The 16856-nt window shown below is 36.8% G+C and overlaps 1 protein-coding gene across 1 annotated transcript in view; it reads right to left on the reverse strand.

The window, feature by feature from the left end:
* LOC118733932 overlaps positions 1–16307 on the reverse strand; it is a gene marked incomplete in the record, with an annotated part of 328743 nt that extends 312436 nt beyond the window's left edge. Inside the window, 2 exon segments of the mRNA XM_036463569.1 lie at positions 311–1417; positions 15976–16307.
* Between the last annotated feature and the right edge of the window lie 549 nt (positions 16308–16856).

Genomic DNA, 16856 nt, shown 5'->3' on the forward strand with positions numbered 1-16856 from the left:
TACTACTACAAAGCGCCTATTGAGCCTATATTGGAAGCAGGCAGACACTCCAACACAACCTAATCCGAAAGCGTATTGGACTTACTTCGGCTCTAGGTAGACGCCGCACTCTCTTGTCTATTTTGCACCCATCTGTATACACGTGCCGGAGTCGTGGCGAAAAACCCCTCCGGAAATTTGTTCGAAGTTAGGCATACCTCAAATGTTTCCTGTTACGAATCGACGCATCCTAATATGAAATTTTCCCTATAATGTGTACGAGTATTTAATTCAAAAAAACATTGAAAGAATGAAACTAGATAACACTTACCGAGAATCGCAGTTCATTCGTGGTTGGCTTCATGGATCAACTGAGGCGTTCATTAAGTGCACCGCCAGGATTCATTCAACGGAAACCGCACAGTCAGTACTTTAAATATTTATTTATTTGCTATTAGCACTATTAAATATACACCCTTAGCATTCGCTAATAATAGGTTGCATACTTCCCATACATGGGCCGCGTGGGTGTATGGGATTTTTCCAATTTCACTGTATGAGTGAGTACAATTACGATATTAGCCAGCAGGGAATATTTAGGTTGTATGTAATTTTGTTTATTTCAAATGCACACTTTAGCTAGTTTGCCTTTTAATTCACTTGTTTTTGTTATTATTTATTCGCTAATGCTACAAATTGTATTTGTTCACCACTTTTGTTTACATAAATTAAATTCACTTAGCACTAATACACTCTCAAAAACATTGTAACACCAATGCTGTAAGTTGTTTTTTTTTCTCTCCCTATTGCCTGCTATCACAATCCATTTACTTACACACGAGGTGACGAGGTGCGTGACCCACAAATGGAGTCCTCGCTTAGCGCCTTGACTTGTGGTCCAGTTGCGTATACGTCGACGAGTGCGATGCGTGCTCACATGCAGCAGCGGCGTAGCGGCTGTCGCTTTATATGATTTATAAGCACGCAAAAGCACAGTTCATTTTTATTACACTTCAAACAAGATGTTTTTGTTCTCCACATATAATTTATTTAATCAACACCAATTTTATTTTTCAAGTCGCATGAGAATTTCATACATACATATGTATGTACGTGCGTCCTACATATTGCATTAATCGCAACGGTGTGGACAGCAGGGTGGGGATGGAGGATGAAAGGACAAACACACACCAAGTAATATCACATTACACGCTGCTCGCTCGCATGCATAGCGCGCATTCGATAGCCCGTTGCCTTGTGGCGCACATTTTAATGTCTGCTACGTACATACGTACGTACATATGTATGTATATACTAAACGTATGTTTGTATGCTGATGTAGATAAATATATTTTCGCAAATCCTTTCGTTTTAAGTCTCGCCACCACCACGAATTGACCCACTCTGCAGAATTCAAACAGCAGCGTTGTGGGAAATTCTGTAAAGAAATTAGAGCAAAGCAAAATATAAATTAAAAAAATTCTTTTCAACTCTAATGTTGCATGCATATTGAAATTTCGCAATAGTGGCAGACGGCGCGCCATTAAAACTTCAATAACAAAAAAAGTTTGAAACACTAAGGTAACGTGTTTTTTTTTTGCATTTATTTTTATGGCTGACCTAAACGTTAAAATAAAAATGACTGAAGAGTAAACTTTAGAAAGTGTTTAAAAAATAAGTACACGCTATGCAGTGTTCTTATGGTAGCAAAGAAGAATGTTTTTCTTGACTTGAACTCTGCTAACCATTCGACCCGCTGGCATAATCCGCAACTGCTGAGCAAACTTCTTAGCAAAATTCAAATACTTGTTAAAAAGCCAACATTTCGCTTTTGCTGATTTGTTATGTACGCTTTTTGCAAATAATCCCTTTTTGCTACATTTACTCAATTGCGAATACAAAAGCTTTTGCAAGGGTTTTTTTTTGGGTCGCCAAGTTGTTAGCATTCTACCAGAATGCACTCAGTAGGGCGGATATCTAAAAGAGGAAGGCGAATTAAGATTGAGCTGTTCAAAACTGGTAGCGAAGTGCTAGTATTTAGTTAGGCATGTGCCAGCTTTTAAGCAGAATTTGGTCTGTTGGCTACATGCCGAAAATTGGAAAATCTGTGTATTTCGCAGGAGCGGAGATCCCGCAGCGTGCCCCAATTAGCCCGGCATAAGCCTACTTAGCATTGCGTATAAGCTCCCATCGGCGATACTGGTTGTACCTAATCGGTGTGGCTTCAGACCTGGAAATCGGTTCGTCAAGTCCTCTTTTTATTGATTTTTAAGCCGCTTTTTTGTAGAAATGGTATAGAATTCTTGAAAATCATGATTTTTATATATGTGTATTAATAGGATTTTAATTAAACTAAGATTCTTCAAAATGCATTAAAAGTTAAAAGGACATTTTTGACATGTTCCAAGAGCATAATTGAAAACAAAAGTTATAATTGATATTGTTTCGAATTCTATTTTCAATTGATACCCATACAACCCTATTTTGTCTAAATTTTTGGAAATATATTACAATCTATGGTCCTTTGGTTAAAATCCTGACTATCTGGTAAACACCCAAATTTACTGAATATTATGTCCTAGTACTGTAGTGTTACCGCCTTATACAGAAATAAAATGAGTAAATTAACGAAACACGCGCACCGCACAAAGCACATTCTGATAACTTTGACTGCAAGTGGGCGCGGGTTGCCGTGGTCCAAATTGCATGAAATTTGATTCGGATAAATTTTAATCAAAACTAATAAAATTAGGGGGTATGCGTTAAAAAACACCTTTGGTTTTTTTGGGACCGTCTAATATGTATGTATGTATAAGGAGGATGGTTCCGTGCGCAGAAGTGGAAAACTTTTGACTGCCATTCACCTGGGAGTGGCCAGAAGCGATTCTTGTGCGTACGGTTCAAATCGCAGCTCACAACGTCCGGATATTTATATCCACGTATCCGCTGGGTAGCAGCCAAACCCCCGTTTGGGAGCGAGCGAAAGTGAGAAGGCGTAAAACTTCGCGTGCGCTGGCTTTGGGTCCCGCCACGTTAAAACCCCGCCCAATGAAAAACAAAAAACAGCCTCGGATGAGACCCCCTTTTTCTGATGACGACCACGGCAAACGTATAAACTATGATTTAAGGGTATGCACCTGGAATATCCGGACCCTTAATGGGGAAGGTGCCTCTGCCCGGCTGGTTGATGTCCTCGGGAAGACAAAGGCTGACATCACCGCCATCCAAGAAATGCGATGGACGGGGCAAGGAAAAGTAATCGTGAAGCCTTGCGACGTCTACTACAGTTGTCACGTAAAGGAGCGCAAATTCGGTGTTTGATTCGTGGTAGGAGAGACAGTCCGTCGCCGAGTACTGGCGTTCACCCCGGTGGACGAACGTCTAGCTACAATCCGCATCAAAACTAGATTCTTCAACATCTCGCTCATCTGCGCCTATGCCCCGACGTAAGAGAAGGATGAGGCGTCCAAGGATCTCTTCTATGAGCGCTTGGAACGTACATATCAGCGCTGCCCCCACACGATGTCAAAATCGTGCTTGGCGATTTTAATGCCAAGGTGGGCAAGGAAGGGATCTTTGGCGCCACTGTCGGAAAATTCAGCCTCCACGACGAAACGTCCGATAACGGACTGAGGCTGATCGACTTCGCCGGAGCCCGAAACATGGTAATATGTAGTACTAGGCTCCAGCATAAGAAAATCCACTAAGCTACATGGCTGTCTCCAGATCGAAAAACGAGAAACCAAATCGATCATGTTGTGATAGACGGAAGGTATTCTTCAAGCGTTTTAGACGTACGTACACTCCGAGGGCCAAACATCGACTCGGACCACTATCTTGTTGTAGCCAAGATACGCACCCGCCTCTGTGCAGCAAAAAATGTGCGCCCAATAATGCTAGGAAAGCTTAACGTCGAAAAGCTGCAATCACAACAGACGGCCAATTTATTCGCCACTCGACTCACTGCTCTCTGAGAGCACTCTTCAACAATCCGACATACGCGAGCAGTGGAACCACATTTCCCGATCATTAAGTACCGCCGCCGAAGAAGTAGTTGGATTTCAGCGAGCCCGAAAGAACAACTGGTACGATGAGGAATGTCAAGAAGCCGCAGAGAAAAAAGATGCCGCCTACAGGGCCACGCTGCGATCGGGCGCAACGCGAGCCATGTGGGACCGTTATAGGGAACTGAAGAAGGAAGCGAGACGTATTTGCCGCAATAAGAAGAGAGAGGCCGAAATACGTGAGTGCGAAGAGCTTGAGATGCTGGCCGACAGGAAGAACGGCCGAAAATTCTACCAGAGGGTTAGGCGACTTACGGAAGGTTTCAAAACAGGGGCGAACTCCTGTAAGAACAACAATGGCGACCTAGTGGCCGATGTCCAGAATATACTTAAATTGTGGAGGGAACACTTTTACAACCTACTGAACGGCAGCAGCGCTGACAGTAGTGAAGAAGACGAACCCGAGTCCCCAGTCGATGATGATTGAGTAGCTGTTTCACCGCCTGACTATGATGAGGTACGAATAGCGATTACGCGGCTGAAAAACAACAAAGCTACTGGAGCTAACGGCCTGCCAGCAGAGCTATTCAAGTACGGCCGCGAGGAGCTGATGAGGTGGATGCATCAGCTCGTATGCAGAATATGGTCAGATGAACGCATGCCCGACGACTGGAATTTTTGTGTGCTCTGCCCAATCCACAAGAAAGGCGACTCCGCTATACGCGCCAACTACCGCGCAATCAGGCTTCTAAGCATAGGTTATAAGGTCTGATCGAGTGTATTGCGCGAAAGACTGAAGCCCACCGTCAACGAGCTGATTGGACTTTACCAGTGTCGGTTTAGGCCTAGAAAATCCACCATAGATCAGGTATTTACAATACGCCAAATCTTGGAAAAGACCCGCGAGAATAGGATCGACACACACCATCTATTTGTCGATTTCAAAGCCACTTTCGACAGCACGAAGAGAAGTTGCCTTTATGCCGCGATGTCTGAATTTGGTATCCCCGCGAAACTAATACGGCTGTGTAAAATGACGTTGAGCAATACCACCAGCTCCGTCAGAATAGGGAAGGACCTCTCCGAGCCGTTTGATACCAAACGAGGTTTCAGACAAGGGGACTCCCTTTCGTGTGATTTCTTTAATCTGATGTTGGAGAAGATAATAAGAGCCGCAGAACTGAACCGCTCAGGCACAATACTTTACAAGAGCGTACAATTGCTGGCGTATGCCGACGACATCGATATTATCGGTAAAAACAAGGGCTACGTCTGTTCTGCCTTCTCGGGATTGGATAGGGAAGCAAAGCGAATGGGTCCGGTGGTGAACGAGGACGAAACGAAGTACCTCTGTCATCACACAAACAGTCAGAGCATACGCGTCTTGACACCCACGTCATTGTTGACAGTTACAAGTTTGAAAAAGTAGACGACTTCGTTTATTTGGGAACCAGCATTAACACCAATAATAATGTCAGCCTTGAAATCCAACGGAGAATCACTCTTGCCAACAAGTGCTACTTTGGGCTAAGTAGGCAATTGAGAAGTAAAGTCCTCTCTCGTCGTACAAAGATCACGCTCTATAAGTCACTCATCATGCCTGTTCTGGTGTATGGCGCGGAGGCATGGACAATGAAAGCCTCTGATGAGGCGGCTCTTGGAGTTTTCGAGAGAAAGATTCTGCGAAAGATCTACGGACCTTTACGCGTTGCTGATGGCGAATATCGCAGACGATTTAACGATGAGCTGTATGAGCTTTTCAACGATATAGACATAGTGCAGCGAATTAAAATTCAGCGGCTCCGCTGGCTTGGCCATGTCATTCGAATGGACAGAAACGCCCCTGCTCTAAAAATATTCAACGCGGGCCGCGATGCTAGTAACAGAGGAAGAGGAGGGCCTCCTCTGCGTTGGAAAGAGCAGGTGGAGAAGGACTTGGCTTCACTTGGCATTTCCAATTGGCGTCAGTTAGCACAGAAGAGAAATGACTGGCGTGCTGATTTGGACTCGGCCAAAATCACTTAGGCGGTTACAGCGCCAATAAAGAAGAAGAATATGTATGTATTTAAATTTCAGCAATTAATTTTTTTACCAAAAAGTGGAAGCCTTAACCCACTGTAAAAAAAATATGATAAGTTGCAGCAAAATAGCAGACATATGTACATATGTGCGTACTCGTAGATACTAATCAAAATGCAATCTTTAATTCTTAAATCCAGGAATAATTGTACGAAAAACTTAACTAATTTTTGAAAATCCAGCAATTATATAGCTACTTTTCTTTCATATTCTAAATAGTGAACAGCACTTCTCGTGTCGTAGTTTGTTAATAAATTGCTTGTGAAACACATCCAACTTATTCAACTATGTTCATACTTTTATGAAACGCAACATTGCAACCACATTTGTAGTGTAATTACAATGAGTTAGTAGCACAAAAAGTTAAATTAGTTTTAATTAATAATGCTTGAAATGTAAACAAGAGAACAGATTTTTACACAGAATATCATTAATCATATTCATTACTTGCCATTTGTACGAGTAAAAAAGTATGAATAAATGTTCTTGGGTTTTTCACAGCACAAAAATCGCAGCGTTGAGGCGGAGTTTAGGAGGAGGAACAGCGCTAGTTTCAACAGCTTTATACGAGTATTAGGTACTTACTGAGCAGCATTGTACGCCCACATACACCAACCGCTCCCAAACACGCAAGCGAACAAACGAAGTGCATTCTGCATTCTGCAAATTGAACGCTGTGAGAGAGGCCAGATGGAGGATGCATCCTGAAAGCGGAAAGCAAGAAGAAGATGCTGGCGCGCGAAGCTTTTATATAACAATATAGTACTTTTACGACAACTTTTCATGTCGAGAGGAAGTGGAAAGACAAGGAGAATACGCGTAGAAGTGATACTAAAAACTTTCGCCCTGCAGAGTCTGGAAAGTAGTCGTCATCAGCTTAAGCAGCAGCAAGCGGAAAGCGACCAGCGTGTGTTTTGCATCAACAAGAATTATATGTTTACGACATTTTCACGGGTTTGCCAAGGCTTGTTTATGGCAGCGAAAACTATGACTTGTGGAGGCAGGGCATCGTCGTTTCATGCCAGTCATGACTATTGTCACAGTTGACGAGGCTCCTTTTGCCAAAAATTACGATGCTACATATAGAACCGAACAAGCACATAGTTAAACTTGGCTATAACAGTTGTTGCTTACTTTTTCATCATTCCGCTGCTGGGCGCTCTTTGATGTTCCTGTACAAAAGGCAAGAAAGAAAGCATAGTAATGAATAGAGAAATGGCAAAAGTAAAAGCCACACTTTAGGTTTTTTCAAATTGATGGCCGCGGATCACACAGTTAATTGCAAATAAAAAAGTTTCACTTTAACTGCAAAACGGCCAAAAAGCTTACACTGCAGGAAGGACTTAACTATAGAAAACTCGAAATGACTTGAATTCAATGGCCCAAAACAAACTCTTATGAGCATGCTGCATGAAACCAGTTTTTTTAAGGCGAGAGAGGGAAGGGAGTAAAAAAAATTAATGCAGTCAGCACCCTGCCATAAAAGACACTAATATTAAGTTTAGACAGAAGCTTAATTGAGGCAATTACATATGTATCCTTTAATTGAGCTACCACTTTTTTGTGTTCACACGCCTTCATCTGATCCATTAGTTACAGTGATGGAAAAGTTGGTGCAATCGTACCTTTATTTAGTTTGAAGGTAATTCGGTACAAGCACACCTTTTCGAAAACCTTGTCTCGAACTGCTCGAAGAGCCTCATTTTATAGCTAAACTTGTTTACTGTGAGTCCAGAAGTTGATATGGTATCGAAGAGAAAGGTTATTTATCCTCTTATTTTCTTTAATATTACATATTGAAACACATATCTATTTTTTAGGTACAATTATTTACTTTAAAATAAAGTTTTCCGAAAATGAGGTGGAATTGGAAATACAATTTTTCATTCATGATGGAATATCAGCTGCAAAAGAGGGCCATAAGCAAACAGCTGATCGCTATTTGTTCAATAAACATACCTCAAAGTCAAAATTAAACATACCGAGCAGTGTTGCCTAAAAAATACATTAAATTAGCACTCAATTAAGCACTAATCCAGCAATTAAGAATTGAAATTTTGTATGGTAAATCTAACTGCGGCCTTTCTAAACACACTTTAATACACTCGCAAATTAATTTTAAACACAAAATATTATGACGGCAGTGTGGTTTTGTGCAAATGCCTCAAACCGGTTTGAATGCAGAGAATGTCATGACAGTATTGCTTAGGCCAATTACATAATCGCAGACTTGTTTTAAAAAGTTGTTATAAAGTTGGAATTTTTTTTTGGATTTAAAGATCACCTATATTTGTTTCCTATTAGTAGGAAAGGTAGTTCCAACATTCATTGCAACCGCCAAAGTCATGTGATCTCCTGTTATTGATGTGATCACCTTTTTAAAAACGGTATACTTATTATCTTTCCAATGGAGATGTGGCTAGTCATTGCTTGTCTTTCCATTTCGTCAGCTTTCCCTTCATTATGCCAGTGTTCAGACACCCACATGGATTGAACTCTATAATTCTCGGCCAGCTCAAGCAATCTGTGCGGTAGTCGAATGAGTCTTAAGCTTTCTGGGCTGTCTGACTGTCAGTGGGAGGCTCTGAGCTGTCTCCTGTTTAGCCAACACTGGTCAAGTGATATATGTACATATGTATATATGCGCATTTTTGTAGTCATGGAGTTGAAAAGCTTTCTCTAGCTTCGGGTCCAGTTTGAAAACTCCTCCTCTGGCTCTCCCTTTAAGTTGAGGGCGGACTGCCTAAAATTTTATGTAATCAGGCAGGTTATCTCGAGGTGTGGAGAAAAGGATAATTCTTATTTATTATTCTGCGGTCTTTGAATTCTTTGTATGTCTCTATATACTGTTAATTTTTTGAGTGGAATCTGTATGACTTCATAAAATATAATTGAACGGATAGTTACCGTACATCTCCAGTGTTGCTTTTTTGGAGAGAACCACCTTGATATATGTATCTATCGCCTTATCGCAAGTGAAAAGTGACGTTGCAGAGTTCTTAATGTGTTCCTCTGTGTTGCCATTCTAGAGCAGCTTACTGTCGACAACCACTCTTAAGTAGATACTTGGCCTTATTTTCGATAGGCTTTTACAATCTACTAAAGAGAACTAACGCATTCGTAGCTGAATTCCCATTCAGACCACAGTTTTTGTACTGGTTAACTAGTGCAGTGAGGAAGGTCTTTATTATCTCGCTTAAGGTCCAGGAAAACTTACACTAAGCTGCAATAGTTGGTGCTATATTATAATGATTTGAAGCAGAACTGCCTGTGTTAATCGACCTCCGAATTATAGGGCCTCTGAGTTCCGAATTCATCACCCCGTGAATAGTCGGTGGATAAGTTAAACTTGTTCATCCCGAGCATCGTCATAGTTACGATAACAGTTGGGACCTTTTTCGTATTTACATTAATTATGATATTTCCATCATTGCTATCAAAGAACGAAAGGGGCGATTACGTGGATATTCCCGTAAGGTAGGCGCTTACGTTAAAAAAGAATCTGACATTGGTTTCCAGAATTACCTCCAATGATATTAATAGAAATGATGAAACGCTTGATGGTTTAGTATGAGACTACCTACCTGCTTTTGGTATAAATATCAAATCATATCGGACATATACTTACAATTAAGTCAGAGATTAACCTTCATCATATTGCAGACAAGGATAATGTGAGAATGTTTCCCTATCAACTTCAAACGTACAGCAGCGGCCCCAAAAAGCTTTCTCGTTACCGTCCCTATAGCCAGAAATCCCGATTAATGAAATTTCTATTAATTCAGCACAAAAACTCACCTAAGTGTTTATGGGAATACTGCAATCATTTCTTATACATATACATATACTAATTTAGTACACTGAGAAAAGTGTCAGGTATATATTTATCTTTCAACAGCAACTTTTGTAACTATAGCAAAATAATGTAACTGTGTATAACCAAATCAGGTGTTGAGATAAACGTATTTAGTTGACGTAACTAAATACTTTTCTCTGTGTACATCTGGGTGTTTCTGCACTGAGAAAATAGTTTAGCTACGTCAACTGAATATTTTTCTCTCAACACACGATTTGGTTATACATATACATACCAATACAATACATTTGGTTATACTTCTATGTACATACCAAATCTTGTGTTGAGAGAAATATATCTCTACTAGTGTTAAATATTTGCGAAATTTTCAATCAAATTTTAAAAGAGAAATTTTTATCCAGATATGTACGAATTAATTTCCACAGCTCCTGCACCTAGCTTGTGAGAAGAAGAAATAATTAAATGAGAATCTAGAAAAAAAAACTCGGTTGCAAAAAGGAGATTAACCAAACTAGGCAGCTGGTGAACAATCAAATGGCTCAATTACTTTAAATTAACTTTTGTCTACGTTATTTGCTTACGGCAATGCGTCAGCCGCTTTGAAAAAAATACTTATAAGATATCATGGCAAAAGCAAATGCCATTATACGGCAAGGGTGTTACATAAATATATTAGAACAAATACACACACGCACTGTAGTATGAATGTATATGTATATGTGCATTACGGTAACTCACCAAAAAAATCCAGGTTTAACCACACGACTGTGAAAAGTATTATATTCTAAGATAGCCGCCAAATATTTCGTAAAATATTAAGATTTACGGAGTTGGACCGATTTAAAAATATCTTCAAAGATCTCATTATTCTTATTTCGTTTATAATATTTTTATGTAAACCTTCCAATCTCAAATAAAAAATATTGTTTAAAACAAATTTTATATATAAAAAACTCGATTTTTGGAGATATATTCAACTCGCCTCAGCTCACGTAAAACTTATTGAAATATTTCGACGGAAGTCATAAAAGCTCCATTTTTGGAGGTATTTTCAAATCGGTCCAGGTCGCTTAAATCTTAATATTTTTCCGAAATATTTTGGTGGTCGTCTTAAAATATAATAGATTTTATAATTCCAATGGAAAAACTGTACCGATTTTTTTTGTATGCGGAGTGATGCAGTCTAATGTACATACATACATACATATGCATGCATAGCTTGGACCACGAAGCACTTTTTTTAAATTATCTATGCAAAGCACATCGCAGACAAAATGCATAAACTATTTTCCATTTATCAATACTAAACTCAAGCTTCAAATCTATTTTAATAAATAGCTTCATCCTTGAGTGAGTAGATATATGTATGTATGTATCTCATGACACAACACTTTAATTCAGCACATGACAATGACCTTTGAGAAGTAGAAATATTCCATTGCATCATACATATATACATAAATATTTCAAGAAAATATATCTTTATTCAAGTATCTATTATTTTCTGGGTAGAAGAATGGAATAATGCAAAAGCATTTTTTCCGCTTACAAAATCTGTATACATATTGAATCATTGAATGCACATAAACGCATACATATGTACGTACTTCTAAACCAGCAGATAATATTGCATAACAATCAGAGGTCAATTGTTTGTTTTATTCATACGTATTTACAAATATTATTAGACAAAATCAACCACACAATTATTTACTTTCTTTGATTTTTGTTATCTTTACTTCTATAAATGTCGGTTTTCACTTATTTAAGCAAGAATTCGCACAATCGAACAATTTAGAATTAAAAGAAATAATGCAGTTTTATCCTGGCACCGTAAACATTTACTCTACCAGTATTAAGAGTTTTAATTGTTTCCAATCAGACGAAGTTATGTCGAAGTTTGCGAAGATGGCTCGAGCACCCCCCTGCCCCTACCTGGCTACGCCCATGTGTGTTAGGTGCTCGTACCCTTTGTATGCACATATTAGAAATGTTAATCCCGGGATACCGGACTTTTTAAGGTCACGAAAATCCCGTGATTCTTGGCAAGTAATCCCGGGATTTTCGGGATTTGTAATTTGCACTGATGGCAGTAATAGAAACTCCTTTTCTTGACCAGTATTTTTTTATAAATGTCTAGCTCATTATACATATAATACCGCGAGATAGTAAATTTTAAACACAAATATCAATATATTAGCGAAACCATGGGCCAAATATAGTAAAATTGCGTTTTTAGTTTCTCACTCTGACGTCAGTAATTTAAAAATGATTTAAAAAACTCAGAGAAATGTGCTTGGAGAAGAAGTACAGGTATAAAATTAATGAGGAAATTCTGCAGAGTTTAAACAGATTCAAGTTTTTGGTGCAGAAGTGCTGGTAAATATTGAAAATGTCATTTGAAATTTTATCCTTAAAATTTCGCAATATTTGTTTTTGAAAAAATTATATGTTAAGGGCTTATATAAACTCGATAACATCCTCCAGTTTCGTTTTTCTAACTTTGTCGGCATAAAAATTACCTATTCGTCCTTGTGAATCCAAAAAGTTTAAATTTTTTTAAATTCTAAAGAAATTTCCTATTGCATTTGTTACCCATATTTTTATTCTAAATCGCATTGAATTTTTTTTAACAATTTTTGGAATTATTCATATCTATGAATTTACAATGTCCATCAAAATAAATCCTGCGGTCATAGAGAAAAAATAAAAACGCTACTTTATATAAAAAAGTTGGTTTCAAACCCATTTATTATTATTTTCATGGTAGGAGGACTTCTCAAACAATATAGAATCAATTTTTTTGACACAAGTTGTTGAAAAGTAATGAATATCTAAATCCCGGGATACCGGGATTGTGACAACGCCATCCCGAAAATCCTGGGATCGGAAAAAGCAGAAAAATTAACATCCCTAATATATATTAAATTTTTATTTTTTTTTATAATGACAATATAATGTGCAGCGCACATGTTTAAAGTTACGTGTTCGATTTATCCAACGCTAGCCGCAACTCAAGGTTGAAAAATCGACTGGATCTATATAAGTCTTAGTTATCATGTCGAAGCAGGCACAGGTTCAGCGGGACAATATTGAGTATCCATATCGCCACATGATTATTTTAAAAATCTTTTCGCATTTTATTTACTACCGTATGTGCCTTTTATCAAAATAATAGGCACCTTATTAGCAAAAAATTGAGAACTGGTTGGCAATTTTAAATTTGATAACATCAATAATATGTTATTTGTGTTGTGTGTGTTTGTGTTGACTCAAAATTTGATTTGGAATCGAGTATTATACGATCACGGATGTCTTAATTCAGGGCAAGATTTATGGAGGTCGCTTTTCCTGTAAATCATGTACACTCTGCAAATCCGACACATAAGGGGGCAGAGATACTATTTCATCTTTGGCAGGATAAGAGCGAGATAAAAATTGCCACAAATTTTTATTTCGGTTCAAGTTTGGCTTAAAGCGTGTTTGCATTGTTCACCCTTTCACCGGCGATAAGTTGAATCAAAGTTGAACGAAAAGTACAATTTTTATTTGAAAATATTATGCCATATTCAAGGCTGAATACACTGAGCCAAAAGCACAATGGTTTTTTCAACCAAGTTATGGTTTGATTTTTTCATGGTCAATAAGCCGACTGTAAGAAATGTGATTCAGGTTGAACATTTGAGAACAATTGTTGGCTGCCAGCAGTACCAGTGCCGTCAGCGCGATACATAATTTTTAATTTTTTGTTTTTGGTTTTTCTTAATTCTTAATTACTTTTTTTTCTTTTTCTTTCTTAATTACTTAATTCCTCTGCGAAATTCAGAACCAAATCAAACAACGAAGAAAATTGCTTCAAGTTGAACATTTGAAGATAAATTTATAAAGCGGCTGTAGCTGAGTGTGTAGAGATGCTTCCTCTTATTTGATAATCCCGCCAGAGGCAATATGCTAGAATGATAATAAAAACTTTTTTTTGTATCTCCGAATTATGGAAAAGCATCTGTGAAGTGCAGAACACAAACGTATTCAAAAGAAAAATCGCCAACCAAAAGTTTGGTTAATGTAAATAAAATTGGGGTCAAAATAACCAAATCATTGTTGAAAATATCTACCAAGGCATTGTTAATAATAACCAAAATCACGTTGATCTCTTTTCAAGTTTGAATTTGGTAATGTGAACCAATCTTTGGTTGATTTTTCTCTCAGTGTATGTTTACATATGTACATATATAGATATGTACATATATGAACATTTTTTATGTACATACACTGGCGATCAAAACTGAGTGCATGGCAATTTTTTCAAATATCCACAATGTTTTGCAAGTAATTTTTTCGTAAAAATAGTTTTCTTGCTTTAAACAAAACCATATACATGCCTCAATCAAACTTGCAAACTTAATAAAAAATTTTAATAAATGCAACAAATTTCCATCTAGATTCTGGACTTTTTAATCTGAATTCTTGGATACGCAGTTACATGCCCCATGAAATTTTTTTTAAAATGAGTGCAAGTTTTAAACAGCGATTTTTTCATATAAGAAATGCAATTTATAAAAGCTGGCGTTGATTTTTAAATTTTTTTTTGTAAACGGTCTTGCGCATTTTCTTCAAATTCACTACACTACATGGTCTTTAGCCGCGTAAATCTTGCACTTATTTTACTAAAATCTCTTTCAGATTAAAAAATCCAAAGTTTTTATGGAAATTTGTCGCATTTTTCTAGAGTTTGTATTAAGTTTGAAAGTTTAAGTTATTTGGCTTTGGCTAAAGCATGAAAAATATTTTTATAAAAAATAACCAAACAATTAACATGTTATAACATAGTAAATACATATTTTAAATAAAATCACCATGCACTCAGTTTTGATCGCCAGTGTAACTTTGTTTTGTTCAAATGATATGGAATTTGTATTTATGAACGCTTTTATTGTTCTATAAGCGAATAAATCAATTTTCTGTTGAATACATTTAGTTTTATTTGTCCACCGAAAAATACCCCTTTTTCTTTCTCAATTGTACCCCAAATCACAAAAATTGTTCTTATCGATACCCCTTCCGGCATTTCAGGTCTGGCAACTCTATATGTGCAAGAGCTGCAACGTTGCCCTTCATACACAATGTTTTGAGTTCTACCATTTAAAATACCAAGCTCAATGAACATTTTGTTTTGTCTATCTTAATGAAAGCTTTTTCATATTTTTTAATAAAATGCGTCCTTAAAAAATAGTAAGTTACTCAATGAGGGAGCAAATGCAGAATACCTACAATTCTCAAATTAAAAAAAAAAATATATATATATATACATATATGAGTATCGATATAGATTATTGGGCTGAACATAACGGTATATTTTTATTTTGGGAAACAACAACTGCAAGAGTTATTAAAGGTCAAAGTTCAAATTAAGCATTTTTTAAATCAGAATTTTTCAAAAACCCTTTCATGGAAAATTTTGATATCATTCGCTAGAGAATTCAATACTCTTTAATTTAAAAAATCCATGAAAGGGTTTTTGAGAAATTCTGATTTAAAACGTGCTTTATTTGAACTTTGACCTTTAATAACTTTTGTAGTTGTTGTTTCCATCCCCAAAAAAATATACCGCTACGCTCACCTCAATGATCTCTATTAATGCCAATATAATTTTTTTAATTTTCGAATTGTAGACAGCTTTGCAGAGCGTGCAATCCATTCACCGCGCAATGGCTTTGCAAGACTACGAGAATACCCCTAATATTTCAAATAAAACCGCCTAAAATATTCAAAAAAAACGGCTGAGACCAGTTTGTAAAAACCGAGTCAATTGCCCTATAAAATACTCACAAATAATAGAAAGCGACAGCAATCTATGGAGTTAAGTGTAAAATATAAAGCCGCTATATATTTTCATAATTGGCTGCACAAAAATTTTATTAGAAAACAAAGTTTTTAAGCGCCTACCCATTTTATGAAATTTCGAATGCAGCAGCTTATAAATGCAAACCTGCTGCGTGTTTAGTCAACATATTTTCATACATAAATTCCAAATATTTACCATAGGCACATATTTAAGTGTTTTCATAACGCAAATATTTTGTGTTAAAAATTTACCTTTGTTTGTATTTGAAATTTTACAATTTTATTTAGCAGTTAGTCGGACTTTTTCGTTGCGAATTCAAAGTATTTAAAGTTGTTGTTGCATGCGAGTATAATTTAAGCATATCTGCTTAGTTTAAGCGTTTGAATTTTTTCACATTCTAGTTAAAATGTTGTGGATGTATTTACATTAACTGCATATGTGTGTATTTACTTGGCTAGGCAAGTTAGTAGTGATTGCATTCAATTTACTTCTATTTAATATTTTTTTTGTGCTGAATCAACATACATATAATATTTTTTTTATAAGTACACTACACAAATCTAAAATTTTACTGGTGTATGTGCTTTTTTTGTTCGTAGAATATATTATTATTTTTTATTTACGTACATAGGTATGTATGTATGTATGATCGCATTAGAATTCATATTATTCAAGTTTGGTGCATTTTTGCGTCAGTAACTGTTTTGTCGTATATCCACTCGGATTTTTTTTTTTAGTAAGCTCTTGATATTAATATTCCAACGTTTTGAAATTTACGACACCGTTTTTTTCTCAATGATGAGCAATCGACAGCAATTAAATTTTTACTTCAATAATTTCTGTTTAATTTTTACTGGTTTGCATTTATTTTTTAGTGGAATTCTTACAAGCAACTAATGCAACTTTTATTTTTACTTAAATTTTTCATGAATATCAAAGTCAATCACGGCTTGCTGCATATTCTTACTTATTCGCCTTTAACACCGTTAATTTTTATTATTGTTGCTTTGTTATTGCTCTTCATTGATTTTTACTTGTTTTTGATTTTATTTTCATTTGCATTTTTATTTTCATTTTTATATTTACTACTTAATTTCGTATTCATACCGCCGCTAAGCAATTTGCCAAATTT

Source organism: Rhagoletis pomonella, unplaced genomic scaffold (genome assembly GCF_013731165.1).
Source record: "Rhagoletis pomonella isolate Grant_MI unplaced genomic scaffold, Rhpom_1.0 Rhpom_scaffold_00002, whole genome shotgun sequence".
Taxonomy (NCBI): domain Eukaryota; kingdom Metazoa; phylum Arthropoda; class Insecta; order Diptera; family Tephritidae; genus Rhagoletis; species Rhagoletis pomonella.